Below are 20,848 nucleotides of genomic sequence, written 5' to 3'. Positions count from 1 at the left end.
GTTGCAGTGAGCCAAGCCGCGCCACTGCACTCCAGCCTGGGTGATGGAGTGGGACTGTCTTTTAAAAAAAAAGACGTACAGGTTTTACATTAAAACACCCCAATTTTTAAAATGCGAGCAAGCAGTTTTAACCATTTTTTTTTCTAACTTTATGTGGGCCAAATAGAAGGTGTGTGTGGGCAGCTCTCAGCCCAGAGATGCCCATCTACCACCCGTGAGGGGCATAGGTGGTGCCAACCAAGTGAGGGAAATGTTTCCTGAACCCTCACTAGCCAGAAAGCATTTGATGTCTTCCAGCTGATGTGGTTTTTACTTCACGTTCTCTCAATCTCAAATCAGGCCATTTCCACAAAGACCCACAGAGCCCCCGGCCCGCATCAGCCAAGTTCCTTGGCTCTCTTCGCCTGTTCCCCGCAAAGACACCTGGAGTTGGGGAATCTCTAAGACACCAGCCGCAGCCCCCAGGGGTCTGCACAGCGGTACACCATGGCAGTGGGCTGAGGAACGTCCCCAAGAATCACGTTCACTGGAAACCTCAGAATCTAACCTCGCTTGGAAGGAGGCTCTTTGAAGATGCAGTTCTTTTTTTTTTTTTTTTTTTTTTTTTTTTTTTTTTTTTTTTTTTGAGACGGAGTTTCGCTCTTGTTACCCAGGCTGGAGTGCAATGGCGCGATCTCGGCTCACCGCAACCTCCGCCTCCTGGGCTCAGGCAATTCTCGTGTCTCAGCCTCCTGAATAGCTGGGATTACAGGCACGCACCACCATGCCCAGCTAATTTTTTGTATTTTTAGTAGAGACGGGGTTTCACCATGTTGACCACAATGGTCTCGATCTCTTGACCTTGTGATCTGCCCGCCTCGGCCTCCCAAAGTGCTGGGATTACAGGCTTGAGCCACCGTGCCCGGCCCAAAGATGCAGTTCTTAAGGTAGGAATTCAGATGGCGTCCTACTGGGTCGGGGGACTCAATCCAGTGAGAATGTCCTTCTAGGAGACGGAGGAGGACACACAGCCACAGGAGAAGGCAGGCCATGTGGAGACAGAGGCGGAGGAGGGGACGTGGCCACAGCCACGGAGCTCCAGGAGCCACTGGAAACTGGGAGAGGCAGGAAAGATCCGCCCAGAGCCTACGGAAGGAGCGCAGCCCTGCGGCACCTGGATTCCGACTCCGCCTGCAGAAGAGATGTCGGTGCTTTTAAACCCCACGCCCGTCCATCCTAAGTTGTTATGGTAGCTGCAGGAAACAGATCCAACCACCCAGAAGATTCCAAACGCGCTATCACACAACAAGCACATGGTGAGCACCTCCCGTGCACACCTTGTCAGCACCCTCTGTGCGCATTCCGCGATGTGCACACTTTGTGAGCGCCCACCCTGCACCATTTGTGAATGGCTACTATGCACACTTTGTGAGCACTATACACTTTATGAGTGCCTGCTCTGCACCCTTTGTGAGCACCCACTGTGTGCTGAGCATCATGGTGTGGCACATAGAACATGGCCCCTGCCTTTTAGCAAGTAGTTTTCTAGAACAGACAGAAGAGCACACAGGTCGCGAGAACACCAGGTAAACACTGGGAAGTACTAAGACCTAAGGAGGTTTCCGTGGGATTTTGAAGGATAGCAGGGTGTCGTCGAAGTCGGAGGCCACTAGGTTTGGCCGTAGAGAGGGAGCCAGTCTGAGCCATGCCCCCGAGGTCAGAAGGGAAGCAGCAGAGCCCCTGGCAGGTGGGAGCTGAGCTGGGCCCTCGCGCTGTAAGCCCCTTACCACGGCGGGTGGGCACTTTTGCCGGGCTGTCTGGGGAGGCCTTGCAGTATTTTATAAATACAGAATGAGCAGGCGTTATGTCTGGAAGACGTAAAAGCTACATGTCACCTTGTGTCTTACACTCAGCTTGCGTCACATGCAACTGCTCGTATTGGAGTTTACAACCCCTGAAGATGCAAGGGCTCCAAAGAACAAAGAACACCAGCAGCCTGAAGCCACTGTGTCACACTCGGGGACGGAGAGCAGCCCAGGGAGCTGGGCGCAGGGCACCTTCACCGTCAGGCCTGCGTCCGAACATGGGGCGTCCAGTGCCCTGCTGGGCACATCACCGGGGGAAGGTTTCTGAGCAAGGAAGGCGTGAGACTGTGAGACCAGCTACGGCACCCAGTGCTGACGTGAGCCCCCGAAAGCCACAGGACACAAGCCACTCCTCTGCTTGACAGTGTGGGAAGCCGCAAAATTCACTGATTTTTGCTTGTTTGTTTCTGAGACAGAGTTTCACTCTTGTCGCCCAGGCTGGAGTGCCGTGGTGCGATCTCGGCTCCCTGCAACCTCTCCTCCCGGGTTCAAGAGAGTCTCCTGCCTCAGCCTCCCGAGTAGCTGGGATTACAGGCATGCGCCACCACGCCCAGCTAATTTTTGTGTTTTTAATAGAGACAAGGTTTCTCCATGTTGATCAGGCTGGTCTTGAACTCCCAACCTCAAGCGATCTGCCCACCTCAGCCTCCCAAAGTGCTGGGATTACAGGCGTGAGCCACTGCACTGGGCAATTCATTGTTTTTCTTCAAGATCTTTGAGCTAATTAATAGCACATCTTTTAATAATGCATCCTTGACCTCAGTGGGCAAAACAGGTTCCACCCGACAACCTGCCTTAAAACCCAGGAGCCGGGAGCAGGGCTGTCGCGGCCCACCCCTCCCATGGCACATCCTTCACCCCCCTGGAGGCACGTGTGACTCACAACATGCGTGTTCTGGAAGGAGCAGAGGCTCCAGAGAAGGGACTGCAGGCCCAAGGCTTCCCAAGAGGGCCTGTGCCGATGCTGCTCCCGGGTCCTGCCAATCTCAGTCAGTGCTCCAGTCCGAGGACGGTTCCAGCCCACAAGACACATGCTCTTGTGTCAGTTTGCTGAGAATGATGGTTTCCAGGTTCATCCATGTCCCTACAAAGGACACGAACTCATCGTTTTTGATGGTTGCATAATATTCCATGGTGTATATGTGCCACATTTTCCCTATCCAGTCTATCATCGTTGGGCATTTGGGTTGGTTCCAGGTCTTTGCTATTGTAAACAGTGCTGCAATGAACATTCGTGTGCACGTGTCCTTACAGTAGAATGATTTATAATCCTTTGGATATATACCCAGTAATGGGATTGCTACATGGACACAGGGAGGGGAGCACTACACACTGGGGTCCGTTGGGGGGAAATGGGGGAGGGACGGGGGGGTGGGGAGGTGGGGAGCGAGAGCATGGGGAGAAATGACAGATACAGGTGAGGGGAAGGAAGGCAGCAAAGCACACTGCCATGTGTGTACCTATGCAACAATCTTGCATGTTCTTCACATGTACCCCAAAACCTAAAATGCAATAAAAAATAAATAAATAAATAAATAAATAAATAAATAAATAAATAAGACACATGCTCTTCCCAGCTAAACGGCAAGGGCCCAGCGGTTTGCATGACAGCAGGAAAGTCTCAGCTTCTCTCTAGCTGAACCCTTAGCAACGATTTTGGGTAAATTCTCAAATTGCCACCACCACCATCAGCAATGAAATAACCACATGTGGGCTGAAGGATTTGGAGAAGAACATAGGAATGGTGTTTGTGAGAGCAGCAGAGCTGTGTGCCACCCCTTCCTGTCTCGTGGGTATGGATTTCATGGCCCGGCAGGGAGGACAGAGACCCTGGAATCCGATGATCCCGATGAGAATCTTCCCCGCACAAGCCCAGTTACAAATTGCCACCTTCAGACAGGTCGCCTACTTTCTTGGGGCCTCTCTTTCCTCCTCCGTAAAACTGGAGATAATCACAGGGCTGTGTGGAAACTCCATGAAATAAGCCATCGGGGCGCCCAGGCAGGGTCTGCCTCCGCAGGGGTTAAGAGCAGCTGCTTTTTCCTCCTGGGCTGAGAGACAAGGAGACTGTGATTTCCAGCAATTTACTCATTTCAGAAAAATGCTGCTGCCCTTCCGAGGAGGGCCGTTGGGGACCTTCATTAGAATAGGATTTTCCTGTGATGCTTCCAGGTCACTGGGTCACCCCAGCGGGCCAGGGCGGGATTCTTTCCCTGGAGGCCTGAGATAATTGCAGTTGCCAGGGTGGTCCAGCCTCCCGGCACGGGGACAGCCACTTCACCAGGAAAGTCACGCTCCTGGCTGACGGCGGACACCTGCCGCTGGCCTTGTGCACCGCGATTAACCTCCAGGCAGGTTCCCCCTCTACCCCTGGCATTTTCGGGTCCCTGCACTTGTTATGAAGCTTGCCCAAGAATCCCTAATTCACTAATAAGAAAATCACCACCTGACACGCGTGTTTGAAAATTACCTTGTGTTAGAACTGTGGTGGGAAAATTACTGTTTTTTCAAAGCATCACTGTTGTTTAAAAGCGTGGCACGGGCGCTGCCCCCAGCCACCCGCCCGCCCCCCAGTTCCTCACCCACTGCGACCACCTGGTGCTCAGCTCAGGGCTGAGCCGTGGTCGGAGGCCCAGGCCCTGGCGTGGGCTCCGTCAGAGCCCATAATCGGATCGCGGGCGCGTTAGCCCTCACGTGACTGGGGCCACCGCCTAACCCTGATTAGCACGCCCTAGCACCCACGGAGCAGCCTCCCGGTGTCAGGTGGCTTCTCCATGTCTTAAATAAGATTCAGCAACTGCCATGTGTTGTACAGTGGGGTGTGTTGAAGCAGCATTCCCTAGGGGAAAAGAAAGAAAAACAGCACCCGCAACTGAACAGCTTGGGAAATCGAAGCTCTAGAAGCCTCTCCCTGCTACCACAACCAGCTCTAGAAGCGAGGAGGGACTGCTGAGGCTGAGCCTGAAGCAGCGTGGAGGCCTGGGGCCGACGGGCCGGGAGGCAGCAACCTGCCTGCGCCCGCCCACCGCCAGGGGAACACACCACCTTCCTGCTACTTTCGGGACACGAGCCAAGTCTCCCCGAAATCCCTCCCTTTCTGTACCAAGAATGCTATAAATGGGAGCACCATCCTTCCAGATGAGGCAGGATTTTAAAACCTCAGTTTCCCCTGAAAAGCAGCTGCCGAAGCACCTAGTGGCCAGGTCAACTTCCGTCCCTACCAGAACCCTGGCAGGGAGGAGGAGGAGGTGCGGGAGGAGGAGGAGGACGAAGGAGCTGTGGGAGAGGGACGAGGGCGGAGGTGGTGGAGGGAGGGGGCTCTGCAGGTCCTGACAACTCAGCCCGTGTCCCAAGGCAGCCCTCGCCAGGCTGGGACCCCCACCTCTTGTTTAAAAAATAAGCCAAAGTCAATGGCTTCTAAAGGGAAGTTTGTAAATTAATTAAGTGGCATTCTTCATTTTCAAACGCACATTCCAAAAGGGTTCCCTCCGTGGACTCACAACCCCGCGCCCTCCCACCAGCCCCACAGGTCCGTTTCCCAGAGTGTGGACCGCCAGCCGGCGGTCCGCCGGACGGTGCAGGGCGGCCCCAGGCTCCAGGCTCCACCCGGGGTTCACGGGGTTCGGGTCACGGTGTCGCTGCTGCCTAGCTGTGTGATCTTGGGCTAGCTGCTTCACCTCTCTGTGCGTCCACATCTTTGTCACCACGATGGCAGGGACAGTGACACCGTCCCTGGGTGCCATTACAAATGATCACAAACCGGAGGCTCAAGACAACACACATCTGTTTTCTCAAACCTAGAGGCCAGAGGCCCGGAACTCGGGGCGGCAAGACCAGCACCTCCGAGGCTGCGCGGGGTAGGGGTCCCCCACCTCTGCCAACGCCAGCCGCCTGCAGGGGCTCCTCTCCGCGGCTTCGCTGCTCCGGTTCTGCCTTCACAGTCACACGGACACTTGAAAATGAGTTTTTCACAAATCAGTGACACTCGGGGATGTGGCGTAGGGAGACGCTGCCTGCACACCCAAAGCCCGGAGAGCCAATGACATGTGAACATTCCCACTCGTGAAACGTGGAGACCAAGCTACACAGGCTCACAAAGCTGCCCGAGCCTCCCGACAAGTCACCACGTCACCAAGACCAGGGCCCGGGCCGCTCTGCCGGCCTGTGCTTCGTCACGAACCTTCCACCGCTCGGGAAAAGGAGGCTCGGTTTCCCCACCTGGCACGCCCATGACTGTGGGCCACGGAAGCCTCCTGGGGGAAAGGCTGGCAGGGAAGGGACGCAGCTGCCCCAGGCCCACAGGAGCCCACGTGGTTCCTTGTAAAACACTCTTCCTCGCCGGCTCCTCACTAGTGAAAAACAGCACAGACGTCTGCTGTGTTTCCCTGGGGTCCTCACACTTCGGCCTCCGCATGCTAGTGCCTGCTGGGTATGGCAGGAGTGAGCTGCCGCGGGGACACAGGTGTCCAGCCTGCACTAACGTCCCAGCACAGACGGGGCGGGGGCAGGGCCCCAGGCACACACCCACCAACGAGGCCACCAGTGTGGCTGGGACCAGAGGAGGCAGAAGCCATTCCCTTTCCAGCCTGCCGGTCCCCACAGGGTCCCAGAAATGCTGATGGTCACTTTGTGCAAAAGCCTCTCCCTCCTACCACGACCGGCTCATTTCCCACACACGTGAGACAGCTCTGCTCAGGAGAAAGGAAAAATAAACACATGGCGGAAGCAGCTTCAAGAAATCGGGGCCGCACACACTTCAGGGGACCAGCTCCTATCGGTTTCATTCTACTCGTTCCAGTCACGTGCTAATGACTGGCCTGTTGGAGTTTCATAATAATGGCAGTAATCATAATAGCCAATGTCTGTTGAACCCTCGCACCATACCAGGCCCTGTTCTAGATGCTCTGTGCCATTTAAGTCACTGAATCGTCAAAACACCCCTTCTGCAATCCCCTTCCAAATGAAAATAGAGGCACCGCTAATGTTTACTGAGTGTTTCGAGGTAGGTCCTAAGCACTCTTCCCATGCGAATGTGTCACCCACAATCCTTCGAGGAGGAGACGGATGCTACTGTTACCTGCATGTTACGCATAAGAAAATGAAAGCCCAGAGAGGTTCAGAAGAGAGCCTGTGGTCACACAGCGGAAGCAGCTGAGCGGCCACCAGAGCCTGCCAGCCCGGCTCCAGACTCTGCCCTGTGACTATGGCTAATTCCACCTCTGAAGGTTGTTTCCGAGGGACACGTTCACGGAGCAGCTCCCAGCGCAGATGCGGTGCGGCACAGTGGGTCCGCACTCCCCGGTGGCGGTGTGGCGTCACGGTCAGGGACGGGCACTCTGGCCAAAGTGCCCGGGTAGTCTTGGCCGCTCCACTCAGGAGCCATCAGGCTCTGGGCAAGTAACTCAACCTTTCTAGGTGTCGATGCCCTTTGACAATGAAATGAGCCAGCTGGCAGGAAGAGTGCAGAAGGGGCCTGGGGTACCACGAGGATTCGGTGAGGCTGGCTGTTGTCACGGCTCACGCCACGGCACCCCCCACAGACCCATCGCTAAAATTACCACGGAGTGACTCCGCAGCCACCAGGGGTCCCAGATGCAGCGGGGTCATTCTGCACATCAATGGACAGCGAGCATTTCCCACCAGCTCCTCCAGGTCCAGCTTGTGCCTCTGCTGTGGACCAACCTGCCCAGCCCGACCCCACGGAAAGACAAAGATCCTGAATCAACCGTGTGAAACCCCGAAATGACCAAGAAAACACCACGTCGCTCAATATACCCCCAAGTCACGAGACTCTTTTCTTTCCCGAGCAGGGCCCAGGCTTGGGAGCTGAAGCAGGCTGGGCTCCAGACAACGGTGGCCAGGGATGTCCAGGCCTGAGGGTGCGAATGGCCGCGGGGTCACAGAGCCACCCGGGAAGACACAGACACGTTCACGCTTCCAGCTGCCGGCCGTGCTCTGCCACAGGCACTGGCGTAGGTACCCGGAGGATTCGTGCCCTCACAGAATGGAATGCCGCCCACCTGAAGGGAGGTAGCCACGAGGAGCAGGGGCAAGGTCCCGCCCGCACCCAGGAGCCCACCTGTGGGGAGGGAGGGAGGGAGGGAGAGAGGCGCCGTGAGAAACAGAACCAGTTATAGGACAGGAGGGGTAGGGGGGCTGCTGTCATGGTAGGCAGTCAGGGAAGGCTTCTCGGAGGTGGTGTCCCTTGAGCAGAGCCCTGAACAACTTGAGGAGTGAGTAGCTGGGAGAAGAACCTTCCAGACAAAGGCATGAAGGAGGAGGAGCAGGCATGCTGTGGCCCTGGGGAGGCCCACGTGTTTGCTCTAAGTGAGAATAAATGCCATCGGAAGCTTCCAAGGGGTGTGCGTGGTCCAAGCCACTTCCAACACGAAGTGGCTGCTGTGTGAGAGTGACCTGCAGGCAAAGGTGGACACAGGAGGCCTGGGGACACTGAGGCAGCAGCCCAGGGTTGACACCAGGGTCTCTGGCCAAGGGGCCCGAGGCGGCCAGAGCAAGAAGAGCTCAGATTCAGGATGTGAAGGGCACGTGGCGGGCATCAGTGGATGAAACGTGGGGAAGAGCCGGATACGGGCTGGGAAGGGGACACGCTCGGCAAAGACAATGCCAAGGAAGGGACAGAGAGAGAGAGACACTGTGTGCATCACACACGGCCACATGTTTGCAGTCATCTCAGGCCTTCTAGAAAGTACCGATGCCTGCGGGTAAACATGTGGTCCATCCGCACGGCGCAATATCACTCAGCCACAGAAAGGGCTGACACCCTGACACGTGCCACAACATGGTGAACCTTGAGGGCACCGTGCTGGAGGAAAGGAGCCAGCACAGAGGACCACGTGTGCCACGATTCTGTTCACCTGAGACCACGTGTGCCACGATTCTGTTCACCTGAGATGTCCGCAGCAGGACGCCTACAGCGACAGCAGCTTTGCAGCCGCCAGGGCTGGGAGGAGTCGGGGGAGGAGGCCGGCCGTCTAATGGGTGTGCGGTTTCCTTCTGAGGTGACGAAAATGTTTTAACATTGATGACAGTGATGGCTGCACAACTCTGTGAAAACACTCACAACCCCTGACTTGGACTTTAGATGGATAAATTGGATGGTAGGTAAGTTGTATCTCAGTAAAGCTATCTTAAAGGTGGATGTGGTGGCTCGTGCCTATAATCCCAGCACTTGGGGAGGCTGAGGCAAGAGGATCGCTTGAGTCCAGGAGTTTGAGACCAGCCTGGACAACATAGGGAGACCCCTGTCTCACAAAATATAAAAAATTAGCCAGGCATGGCGGCACGTGCCTGTAGTCCCAGTGACTCAGGAGGCTGAGGTGGTAGGATCACCTGAGCCCATAGGTCAAGACTGCAGTGAGCCAGGATTACACCACTGCACTCTAGCCTGGGACACAAAGTGAGACCTTGTCTCAAAAAGACAAATAAATGAAATAGAGCTGCTCTAAAAATACCATCATAGGGCCGGAGCAGCGGCTCACACCTGTAATCCCAGCACACTAGGAGACCGAGGCGGGTGGATCACCTGAGCTCAGGAGTTCGAGACCAGCCTGGCCAACATGGTGAAACCCCATCTCTATTAAAAATACAAAAATTAGCTGGGCGTGGTGGTGGACACCTATAATTCCAGCTCCTCAGGAGGCGGAGGCAGGAGAATCTCTTGAACCTGGAAGATGGAGGTTGCAGTGAGCCAAGATTGCACCACTGCACTCCAGCCTGGGTGACAGAGTAAGACTCCGTCTCAATAAAAAAATATCATTATCCCTGCGCCCCAACTCACTGCACCTTGTCTAAGAGGCTTGCATGGCGCTGGACACAGGTGTGTTTCAGAGCCCCCGGGATTGCATCGCCCCAGATCGGCTCCACCCCAGCTTCTCTGGGATCTCACAGGCCGTGCGGTCCTGCAGTCCCAACACAGCTTCATGGTCAGGCAGGCCAGGTTTGGAACTGGGCCCATCCCTCCCTCGCTGTGTGATCTTGGAAGAGCCCCTCCATCTCTCAAAGACTATTGTCTCGTCTGTAAAATGGGTCTACACAAGCAACAGGGCCTGCGCAAAAGGCCTGCGTCACCGAGGAAGGCACCCAGCAAAGTGCCGGCCTCAGCAGTCCAACGCATTGCTGCATTTGAGCTGGAAAAGCTCTTTACGCAAGTTCCCATCTTTACTTCTCACGATCCAGAAGCCACGAGGCGGGAGGCAGTCGCAGGGCTGTGGCGCCCGGGGGAAGCGGGAAGGAAGCTGGGACCATCTAGACAGAGGCCCTGGCCCTCCCGGGGCCCCACCCAACATTCACGGCATCCGCCCTTCTTCAGCGATGCTTATCCAGCCCCTGCCGGGTCTCAAGTCGCTCGCTAGGCACTGGGGACTGTGTCCAGTCCCCCAGTGAAGACACAGAATCGTCTTCACTGTTGAAGTGAAGACACAGGCTGAAGACACAGAGCCCAGCTCAGCTGGGGCTGGGCAGGCCCCCGGGCAGGAGGCCACCAGGATGGAAGCTGAGCCCGACCGCAGAGCTCTGGCACTCGAGGCCTGCCCGGCAGCTCCAGTCTAAGGACTCAACACGCAGCTCCAACACTCGGACCCTGGAGCCCTTGACAGAGCTGGAGCTGAGAGTCTAGGCATTTCCCAAGATTCTGGGGCTCCCGCCTTGGGGGAGGGAAGGGAGAGTCAGAAGCAAGGAGGCCTGCCGTCGGCATCCCGACGTCTCCGTCCGAGGAGGCACGGGGCAGCGTACGGGGCATGCTTCTGGTCTTGGAGAGCACGTCGGTGATAAGAGCACGAGGTGAATAACACCTCGAGGAAAGCCCGCCGTTCCCATCCCACCCAGGGCCAGTTCCAGACACGCCCGTCGAGGCACACACGGGGTGTGGCACCAGGAGCATTTCATCACAGGCACCTGTTCCAAGGCGCCCCCAGGCCCGGAGGTGAGGCAGCACCCCCAGGCCCACACAGGAGGCCCCTGCTGCCAAAGTGGCCAAATGGGCTTCCTTTTCGGGAGCACTGGGTGGGAGGGAGGCGGGAAAATAGGACAGGAGGGGCAGGGCCACCTTCCACCCAAAGGGACACCCTGACCAACTCCCCATGGATGGAAATGACAAAATACACCACCAGCCCCCTGGTTGCCAAATATCCCTGGAAGCTCACAGACGGACACCGAGGGTCTCCAGGAGAGAGGTTGGTCCTGCAGCTCCTAAGGTCTCAGCCACTCCAAAACACCCAAGGAGCGCTTTCTGCTCACGCCTACGAGAACCAAAGCCACCAAGCAGCTCACGCATCTGTTCCTCCCTCTGCCCTCGGGGACTGAACCCCTCTGCCAGGTGTCTGCACCTTGCCTCCTACCCAGCATCCTGTCTCAGCTTCAACGCCACCTCCTCCCTGAAGCCCTCCCAGCTCACCTAGGCACGGCCTCTGACATCAGCTGTTAGAACCCTCTGCTGGGCACACTGTCAAGTCAGCTGTCTCCGGTGTAGTGATTATTCATTCACTTGCCCGTTGTCTTACATACACACAGGCACACATGCGCGAGTGCACACACACACACACACACACACACACACAAGCACCTTGTCTTAATGAGGCAGAGCCGTCATCTAGCTTGTTCACTGCTCACCTAAAATGTGAGTATTCAGCAGGTGCTTAAAGGTTTGCTGAATGAATAGGTCATGCCCTGCCTTCCTGGGGCCCACACAGACAGACTGGCAGCCACTGCACCTCCCTGCCCAGGCTCAGTGCCAATGGAAGAACCTGTCCACGCAGCCAGGCCGAGAAGGGAGCCCGCCATCTCCCACACTGGGTCTTTCCAGCAAGTGTTTACCGAGCACCTACTAACAACAGACCACAACACACCAACACATGAGGTCATCCCAGATGGGCGTCTTCAGGCCTCCCTGCTCTTTCCGCTCCTCCACAAGCCCCAGTGCCCGAATCCTCACAGGGCCCGCATGCCACATGTGGGTTCCCATAGAGCCCCGACAGCCACCTCCCTTTCTCCTGTAGGTGAGCGTTAAGAAGAGGCCATCTGGCCAGGAGCAGCAGCTCAAGCCTATAATCCTAGCATTATGCAAGGCCAAGGCAGGCAGATTGCCTGAGGTCAGGAGTTCGAGACCAGCCTAGTCAGCATGGTGAAACCCCATCTCTATTAAAAATACAAAAATTAGCCAGGTGTGGTGGCGCACACCTGTAATCCTAGCTACTCAGGAGGCTGAAGCAGAAGAATTGCTTGACCCTAGGAGGCAGAGGCTGCAGTGAACCAAGATCATGCCACTGCACTCCAGTTTGGGTGACAGAGCAAGACTCCATCTCAAAAAACAAAATAAAAAGATGCTATCCAGCCTCCCACAAACCCAGAGAAGCCCCAGCTTCCTCCATTTTCTGATGAAAAATTAAGAAATGTCTATGACCCTTTTCATGTATTATTGGATTCCATTTTCTAATTCATTAATCTTTTTCTTAGAATGTGGCGTCTGAGACATGAGAGCTCGGCCAGTCCATGCTCTTCCTTTCAATGCCCTCACTAGATTTCTGCATCCAGTCTGGGCTTTTAAAATGAGTATGTGTCATCTTTTTTCTCCAGTTTTGGAAGACACTATTTGGACTAATTTACTTAGGACGCCATTTGGACTTGAAGTTTATATTGCAGGAAGGTTTTTCATTACAGATGCATTTGCTCCTCGTAATATAAAAATCACCAAATAAAAGTTAAAATCGTTTACATTAAGTGTTATTTTTCAGGGACCCACCTCATACATTAATACTTTTAACCCCACAAACCCGAGGTCAGTAGGACTGCCTTGTTCAAAGATGAATGCAGTCACGCCTCGCTTAGCGACGAGGTTGCGTTTGGAGAAATGCCTCATTAGACACAGTGGACCTGCACATGCGCCTGGGTGGCACAGCCTCCTCCACGCCCTGGCTCGATGGCCAAGCTCACTGCTGCTGGGCTACACACCTGTGCAGCCCGTGACTGCACTGAGTACCGTAGGCCACGGCACCACAATGGTGAGTACCTGTGCATCTGATCACGCAGGAGAGACAGTGCACGGGGGGTGGAAAAGATAAAAAATGGTGCACCTGCAGAGGGCGCTCAGCAGGAATCGAGCCTGCAGGACTGAAAGGACTCCGAGTGTGTGTGTGAGTGTGTGTGTGAGTGAGTGAGTGACTGAGTGAGTGTGTGGGAGTGACTGAGTGACTGAGTGACTGTGTGTGAGTGACTGAGTGACTGAGTGAGTGTGTGAGTGACTGAGTGTGTGTGACTGAGTGACTGAGTGACTGACTGTGTGAGTGACTGAGTGACTGAGTGTGTGAGTGACTGAGTGAGTGACTGAGTGACTGTGTAAGTGACTCTGTGAGTGACTGAGTGTGTGAGTGAGTGACTGAGTGACTGTGTGTGAGTGAATGAGTGAGTGAATGAGTGATTGAGTGTGTGAGTGTGGGAGTGAATGAGTGAGTGACTGAGTGTGTGAGTGGGTGAGTGAGTCAGTAAGTAGGTGAGTGTGTGTGTGGGGGTGAGTGGGTGAGTGGATGACTATGTGAGCGAGTGGGTGTGTGACTGGGTGAGTGACTGTGAGTGAATGACTGAGTGTGTGAGTGACTGAGTGACTGTGTGAGTGTGTGAGTGAGTGACTGGGTGACTGAATGAGTGGCTGAGTGTGTGAGTGACTGAATGAGTAAGTGACTGAGTGAGTGAGTGACTGAGTGAGTGACTGAGTGTGTAAGTGTGTGAGTGACTGAGTGACTGAGTGTGTGAGTGACTGAGTGTGTGAGTGAGTGACTGTGTGAGTGACTGAGTGTGTAAGCGAGTGACTGTGTGAGTGACTGAGTGTGAGTGACTGTGTGTGAGTGAATGAGTGATTGTGTGAGTGTGGGAGTGAACGACTGAGTCACTGAGTGTGTGAGTGGGTGAGTGAGTCAGTAAGTAGGTGAGTGTGTGTGTGTGTGGGTGAGTGGGTGAGTGGGTGTGTAACTGGGTGAGTGACTGTGTGTGAGTGAGTGACTGTGTGTGAGTGACTGAGTGGCTGAATGAGTGACTGTACGAGTGAGTGAGTGCGAGTGTGTGTGACAGAGTGAGTTACTGAATGAATGTGTAACTGAGTGGGTGAGAGTGTGTGTGAGTGAGGGAATAGGTATGTGAGTGTGTGAGGGTGTGTGAGTGGGTGACAAGTGGATGTGAGTGTCAGAGTGTAAGAGTGTGTGAATGAGTGTGTGAGTGATGAATGGGTGTGAGTGGGTGAGTGAATGAGGGAATAACTGAGTGTGTTAGTGTGTGAGTGTGAGTGTGTGACTGAGTGAATGAGTGAATAGTGACTGAGAAACTGTGTGTGAGTGAATGAGTGTGTGAGTGTGTGAGTGAGTGTGTGAGTGGGTGAGTGTGTGAGTGGGTGTGTGAGTGAATGAGTGTGAGTTATGAGTGGGAGTGTCTGTGACTGTGTGAGTGTGTGAGTGAGAGACTCAGTGATGAGTGAGTCAATGAGTGAATGAGAAAGTAACTGAGTGTGTGGCTAAGTGAGTGAGTGATGAGTGCGTGGTGTGAGTGGGAGGGTGCGTGTGTGTGAGTGGGTATGTGAGTGGGTATGTGTGTGACAGTCTGTGAGTGGGTGGGTGAGTGGGTGTGTGTAAGTGGGTGTGTGTGAGTGGGTGTGTGAGTGGGTGGGTGAGTGGGTGGGTGTGTGCATGGGTGAGTGGGTTGGTGAGTGGGTGACTGGGTGGATGAGTCTGTGTGTGAGTGGGTAAGTGGGTGTGTGTCAGTGACTGTGAGTGGGTATGTGTGAGAGTGCATGGCTGAGTGGGTAAGTGTGCAAGTGTGTGTGTGACTGAGTGCATGGCTGAGTGTGTGATTGGGTGAGTGTGTCAGTAAGTGTGTGAGTGGGTGACTGGGTGAGTGTGTGGGTGAGTGAGTCAGTGTGTGAGTGGGTGTGACTGAGTGGGTGTGTGGGTGTGTTACTGGTTGAGTGGGTTAGTGTGTGAGTGGGTGTGAGTGGGTGATTGTGTGTGTGTGTGACTGAGGGGGTGTCACTGAGTGGGTGAGTGTGTGTGTGTGAGTGGGTGTGTGTGTGTGAGTGGGTATGTAAGTGGGTGGGTGAGTGGGTGAATGAGTGGGTGTGTGGGTGGGTGGGTATGTAAGTGGGTGGGTGAGTGGGTGAATGAGTGTGTGGGTGACTGGGTGAGTGGTTGAGTGACTGGGTGTGAGTGTGTGAGTGAGTGAGTGAGTGAGGGACTGAGTGGGTGAGTGTGTGAGTGACTGAGTGGGTGAGTGTGAGTGGGTGAGTGTGTGAGTGATATGGGGGAGTGTGGGTGAATGACTGGGTGAGTGTGAGTGTGTGAGTGTGTGACTGAGTCTGTGACTGAGTGTATGACTGTGTGACTGAGTGTGTGACTGAGTGTGTGTGTGTGACTGAGTGGCGAGTGAGTGTGAGTGAGTGGCTTAGGGGGTGTATGTGAAGACCTGGGCCAGTCCTGTGCACACCTGTACACTCTATAAAGGCTGCACACTTAGACTCTTCAAAATTTGTGCAAAAATATTATTCTTTCTTCCATAACTACCCTCAGGTTACTTCGTTGCCTTATACATTTCTTAATTTTTTACCTTTTAGACTCTTGTGATGATACTTAGCTTAAAACACACCTTAAAACGCAAAAATGTTTTCTTTCTTTATATCCTCATCTATTCACTTTTCCTTACTTTCTTTGTTTGCTTTTGAGACTTTGCTGTTAAATAGAGACGCGCACAGCCACCAGGCCAGGCCTCCCCAGGGTCAGGGTCACCACATCAGCGTCTCCCCTGCGCAGCCTGGCCCGCTGGGCAGTCTCCAGGGAGTCAGGCCGGGCGCTGTTGCCCCATCACGGCCATGCCTGCTTTCGAGCCCTCTCGGAGGACCTGCCTGAGGCTGTTTCCCAGCTCACTTTTGTTGAGTAGGTAGAAAGAATACACTAGAATCGTGATAAAAGTTACAGTAAGTACAAAAGCCAGTAACATTTATTATCGTCACGTATCACGTTTGTGCATGACGGAATGTGCCAGAGGGTCCACACGCCAGGCAGCACGGTGGTCCGTCCACACCATCGTCGCCACGCGCGCGACAGTAAAACATCAAGCTCAGCTGCTGCCCCAGCCACACTGGGGCGGGGATTGCTCCCGCCTGTTAGAATTGCACATGGCCACCCACGGTATGCGTGGTCCTCATTGACCAACATGTCATTACGCAGGCGACACCCGGGAGATTTGCCTTGAAGGAAAGACAGATCCACGCAGGAACGTGGCCCAGTCGTGGACACAAGGAGGGGAGAGTCAGAGAGAGACTGAGAGAGGGAGAGGAGAAAGGAAGGAGGGAGGGAGGAGGGGAAGGAAGGAGAGAGAGACTGAGAGAGAAAGGGAAAGAAAAACAGAAGGTGGGAGAGGAAAGGAAAGACGGAAGCAGGTGAGAGACTGAAAGGAAAGAAAAAGTGACAGAGAAAAAGGAAGAGAGGGAGGGAGGGAGGGAGGCAGGGAGAGGGGATAGGAAAGGGGGAGTGGGAGGCAGGCTGAGGGCTATGGTTCCGTGAACCCTTTGCACCCAAGGGTGGCGGCACCAGCATCACCAGCAAGAGAGGCAGGTGTCCTCGGCTAGAAGCCCAGACAAGCCTCCCTCCACACCATGAAGGGATCAGACGGCTTTTCAAACGGGTGAAAGCCAGAAGAGAAACTGAGGAAATAAGGCGTGCACTCTCAGTACCTACAGGGGCCGGGTGAGTGAAGAACCGAGTTGCCTGGAATCAGCGGCTCTGGTTGATCAATAACAGAGCAGCACAGCTGATCCAGTTCTCCCCTGGGTTCCCAGCACCACACGGACCCCAAACCTTCCGGCAGACGTGGAGTCTCCGTCCTCCTGAAACAGATGCTGAGTTCGTGCCCCAGGGACACTCCCAGACACAAAGCGGGTTCATGGGCAAGGCCCTCCGGTCCCTGAGGTCTGGGCACTTGCGGGTCTAGACTGACCTATGAGGCAGGCTCTCAGATTCACACATGACCCCAGCCGAGGCAACAGAGAGCCAAGGCCATGCCCCAGATGTGCGTAAAGCGCCTCCTGGTCACACTGTCATGGCCGGTTCTCAAGGTGGGGTCCCTGGATGCCTCCGCCTCCCCTGGGACCGCGTGGGAATGCAGATCCCGGCCCCTCCCCAGACCTGCTGGACCAGAGGCTGTGAGATGCAGCCCGTCAACCCGCCCGCCAGGATGCCGGCACTCAGCAACGCGGGAGAAGCGCTGCTCCAACTCAAACTTCAACCGGACTCCGAATTCAAGTGCGGCAGGAGGTGGTTTTGCGGTGGAAAGGAAGGAGGCTCAGCCAGCTGCTGCCTCTGCTCCCGCCCGCCGCGCACATGCCTCTTCCAGGCACCAACAGAGCTGAAACTGAAGACACAGCGCAGGGCCCCTGCTTGTCTGCGCATCTGAATGGCCAGAGCTCCCAGCCGGCCAAACGCAGCCTCACCTGGGACGCTCCTCCACCCCCCACACCCACCCCCGACTCTGCAGGCTTGGGTTTCTCTGCGGGGCTTGCAGCGTGGGAGAGGCTGGCTGCTAGGCCTGGGGAGGGCTGCGTGGCCGCCTGCCTCCTGCGTGGGGATGGCCCCCACAGTGCCAGCATCTTCCTGTCTCCTGGGCACGTGGGCAGTGCCACCCCCTCCCTGACCCAGTTTGCCATCCTCTCGGAAGGGGCACAGGGGAATATCCGCCGCCAGCGCCTTCCCCGAAATAACCTGGAGCACTCCACTCTGGACCCCAGGCGCTGCCATATGGCCACTGCACAGCCCGTGACCCCAGGCACGCTCCCACCCCCCACTGCAGAAGGGGCCCCTCACACCACGCCCCCAGGAACCTCCGGAGCCCATCAGACCCTGCCCAGTCCGGCTGGGAGTTTGATCACGCCTCACACAACAATCCAAAACCCCACAGCCCAGAGGGGGCTGAGTCCCCAGCGAGTTCCCGGAGAGCCCATCAGGGCCAGGAGGGAGCCGGGGAGGGACCCTGTGCGTGGGGGAGGTGGCGATGTTTTAGAGCCTTACCCAACGTTCCTCTAAACGGAGTGAGCGAGTGTGCGCCACACTCTCTCCCTGCCCACTCCTGCTCTGAGCCCACAGCTGCCCCTGCCAGCAGCCCAGCCTGCCACAAGGCCCAGGAGCCAGGACGCCTCCCCTCCCCTCCCCCACCTTCCATTTTCAGAGAGAGCCAGGCTCTCTCCTCTCAGGGCCTGCTCCATCTGTGACACTTCCCCTTCCCGGGATGAAGTGGGCTTTTCGCCCTCGTGAGCAGAGTCTCCTTCAGGGCTCCCCGGAGAGAGAAACGTGGAGCTGGACAGGGTCTCCTTCCCTCCTTGCTCACCCTAAGCACCTTGAGGGACCCAGAGCACCCGCCTCCGCTGGGACCAGGGACCGGGTCAGGAGTTGAGCACTCCTTCCTCCCTCCAGCCAGTGTCACCCCGACCTCAGCTCCCTGGGGACAGGAGGGATGCTGCTTCCACCAAGGCCTCTGCTGACAGATGCCCTGGCCCCCGCCTGGCCCTACCCAGACCTAAGCTCCTGGGCGGGTGGTCCTGTGCACCCTGCCTTTCCTGGTGAAATAGGGTTCCCCCCCCCGGAGTCTGCCCACACAGCCACACACACACACACACACTCTGCCAGGGAACATCTGTTTTGACAAACACATTATTCAAGTCGGTCCGTGGGACATGAATTGACAAATTCCTGGGGGCAGCCTGCTGGCTTTGTGCATTTGCACCTGAGCCGAGCTGGGGGCTCTGCTGTGTTTGTCCCTTGTCCCCTTCCCCACTCTGCCCTGCCCCCAGGAAGCCAGGTCCAGGCCCTGAGCTGCCTGAGAAGCCGGGGAGCACTCCCCCGGCCAGCGAGCGAGCTGGGCTGTACCCATCAGGTGCCAAACTTTGCCTGCAGGGGCTTTTCCGAGCAGCCTGGGGTGGGGGCATGACGGAGCCACAGCGCCCCTGCAGCTGGCACCCGGGTGGCACCCGGCAAGAAGCCGCCAGCCCTTCCCTTCCGAGACAATCCTGAATTCCGAGCAGCACGGAGACTCTGCCAGCAGGGCCGGCCACTGCTCCCCACACCCAGAGCCCCGGACCCTGGCTGAAGGGCATCCTCCATCCGCTGCAAAATAAACTTCGTCTGGGCAAAGAGTTTCCGGCTGAGCCCCTGTGAGCAACGCCGCTGCAGCTCGGTGCCGAAAGGCGAGGGGAGATGGGAAGCTATTTTTAGGAGAAAAAATAAATCTCAGCCTACCTTAGAAGCTAGCTGTGCCAAGGCTCCGGAGGCTCACCGCGAGACAACTGCAGTGTACTGTGTCAGATTACAAACCGGGGGCGAGGGGGAGGCAGGCAGGGAGAGGCGGGCAGAGGCGGCGCCCAGTCACCATCGCAGGGCACTGGCGTGTCGGCGCTGCTTGCATTCAGCTAGACATGATTCATTAGTTTTCTGCAGGCAGGCAAGCAGGTCGGGTGGGGGGAGAGAGAGAGGGAGAGAGAGATCATCCGCCATGCAGCAGTCACCAGAGCCTATGAAACGTCAGTGTTTGAATGCACGCACACACACACGTGCACACACACACACACACACACACACACACACACACCAAGATGGCTATACCCCTCACTGTCAGTTTCTCTTTCACAGAGCCGTGGTGAAAAGCTCAGACAGAGACGGAGGCAAACAGCTCTCAGCCCCGCAGGGCTTGGGGTTGCTGCTTTTCCCTCCGTCCCTGGAAAAACAGCACAAGATCTTCCCCACGGGGGCCAGGGGGCTCCGGCACCCGACAGGCACAGAAAGGTAAAGCTGCCCCAAGTTCAGGAAGCTCAGAAACTCAAGCACCGTCGTCAGAATTAGCTGATGACGAGGAGCAACCCAACCTGCCTGGTCTTTGCTCTCCTGTCCAGCTCCCCTCCCCTCCCCAAGCCTCCAGTGGACACGTGGGTTCCCCCTTCCCCAGAACTCCAGGCGATGGCACAGACATACCCACTACCTAGCAACCAGGTGGTGCAGGAGGGAAGAGCCCTGGGAAGCCAGCAGAGACGTCTCGTCTCACACGCGGCTTCCTTCCCTGGGGTGAAAATCCCGGCGTTTGTTATTGAAAGATGCAACGTAGCTCGTGGAAAGGAAAGCGCCTTTGGTATTTGGGGCTCCACATACCCTAACTGAGGCTCTGAGGGGCCCTGCGCAGGGACAAGACACGAGAATTCCGAGGAAGGGCTCACAGCATCTGCAGGGCCTTGGCACAAAAAGGAAGGACTTCTCCTGAGGTGATTTCTGCCACTTCTCCAATTAGACTCACTTGACAAGTTTTTAAAAAATGGGCACCTTGCCGGGCGCGGTGGCTCAAGCCTGTAATCCCAGCACTTTGGGAGGCTGAGGCGGGTGGATCACGAGGTTGAGAGATCGAGACCATCCTGGTCAACATGGTGAAACCCCGTCTCTACTAAAAATACAAAAAATTAGCTGGGCATGGTGGCGCGTGCCTGTAATCCCAGCTACTCAGGGGGCTGAGGCAGGAGAATTGCCTGAACCCAGGAGGCGGAGGTTGCGGTGAGCCGAGATCGTGCCATTGCACTCCAGCCTGGGTAACAAGAGCGAAACTCCGTCTCAAAAAAAAAAAAAAAAAAAAAAAAAAAAAAAAAAATGGGCACCTTAGTAAAACCAGCACATCCTCCCGCACTGTGGTTTTGTTTGTGGTCTTAAAGGAGCCGCAGTAGTCTCAAAGCCAGACAGCCAGGGGAAGCCACTTCCCAAGACAACTTTTTCAACACTGTGGCAGGTGGGTCCGGCGCATGTTCCAAGTCAGGACTCAGCCTGGCCTCCCGGATTGGCTTCTGAATTCTCTGCCTCTGAATTTGCCTGCAAGACTGGGGGCTGCCTTCAAGTCCGGTGTAGAGCAGCCTCAGCCTCAGTGCATGGAAAAAAGAGACACGTGCTGTCCCTGGGAGCAGGTGGCGAACCACAGACCATTCCTTCTCA

The 20,848-nt window shown here is 55.9% G+C and overlaps 1 protein-coding gene across 10 annotated transcripts in view; it reads right to left on the bottom strand.

Moving 5' to 3' along the window:
- RIMBP2 (RIMS binding protein 2) overlaps positions 1–19,388 on the bottom strand; it is a 311,373-nt gene extending 291,985 nt beyond the window's left edge. For all 10 annotated transcript variants that reach the window (XM_074402014.1, XM_074402021.1, XM_010347625.3 and 7 more), the window contains exon 1: positions 19,124–19,388. The gene's annotated coding sequence lies outside the window, so the exon portion shown is untranslated. The remainder of the gene's footprint in view (positions 1–19,123) is intronic.
- Positions 19,389–20,848: the final 1,460 nt, after the last annotated feature.

Source organism: Saimiri boliviensis, chromosome 7 (genome assembly GCF_048565385.1).
Source record: "Saimiri boliviensis isolate mSaiBol1 chromosome 7, mSaiBol1.pri, whole genome shotgun sequence".
NCBI lineage: Eukaryota > Metazoa > Chordata > Mammalia > Primates > Cebidae > Saimiri > Saimiri boliviensis.
The sequence above is the reverse complement of the archived record's forward strand: the minus strand, read 5'-3'. Positions and strand labels throughout refer to the sequence as shown.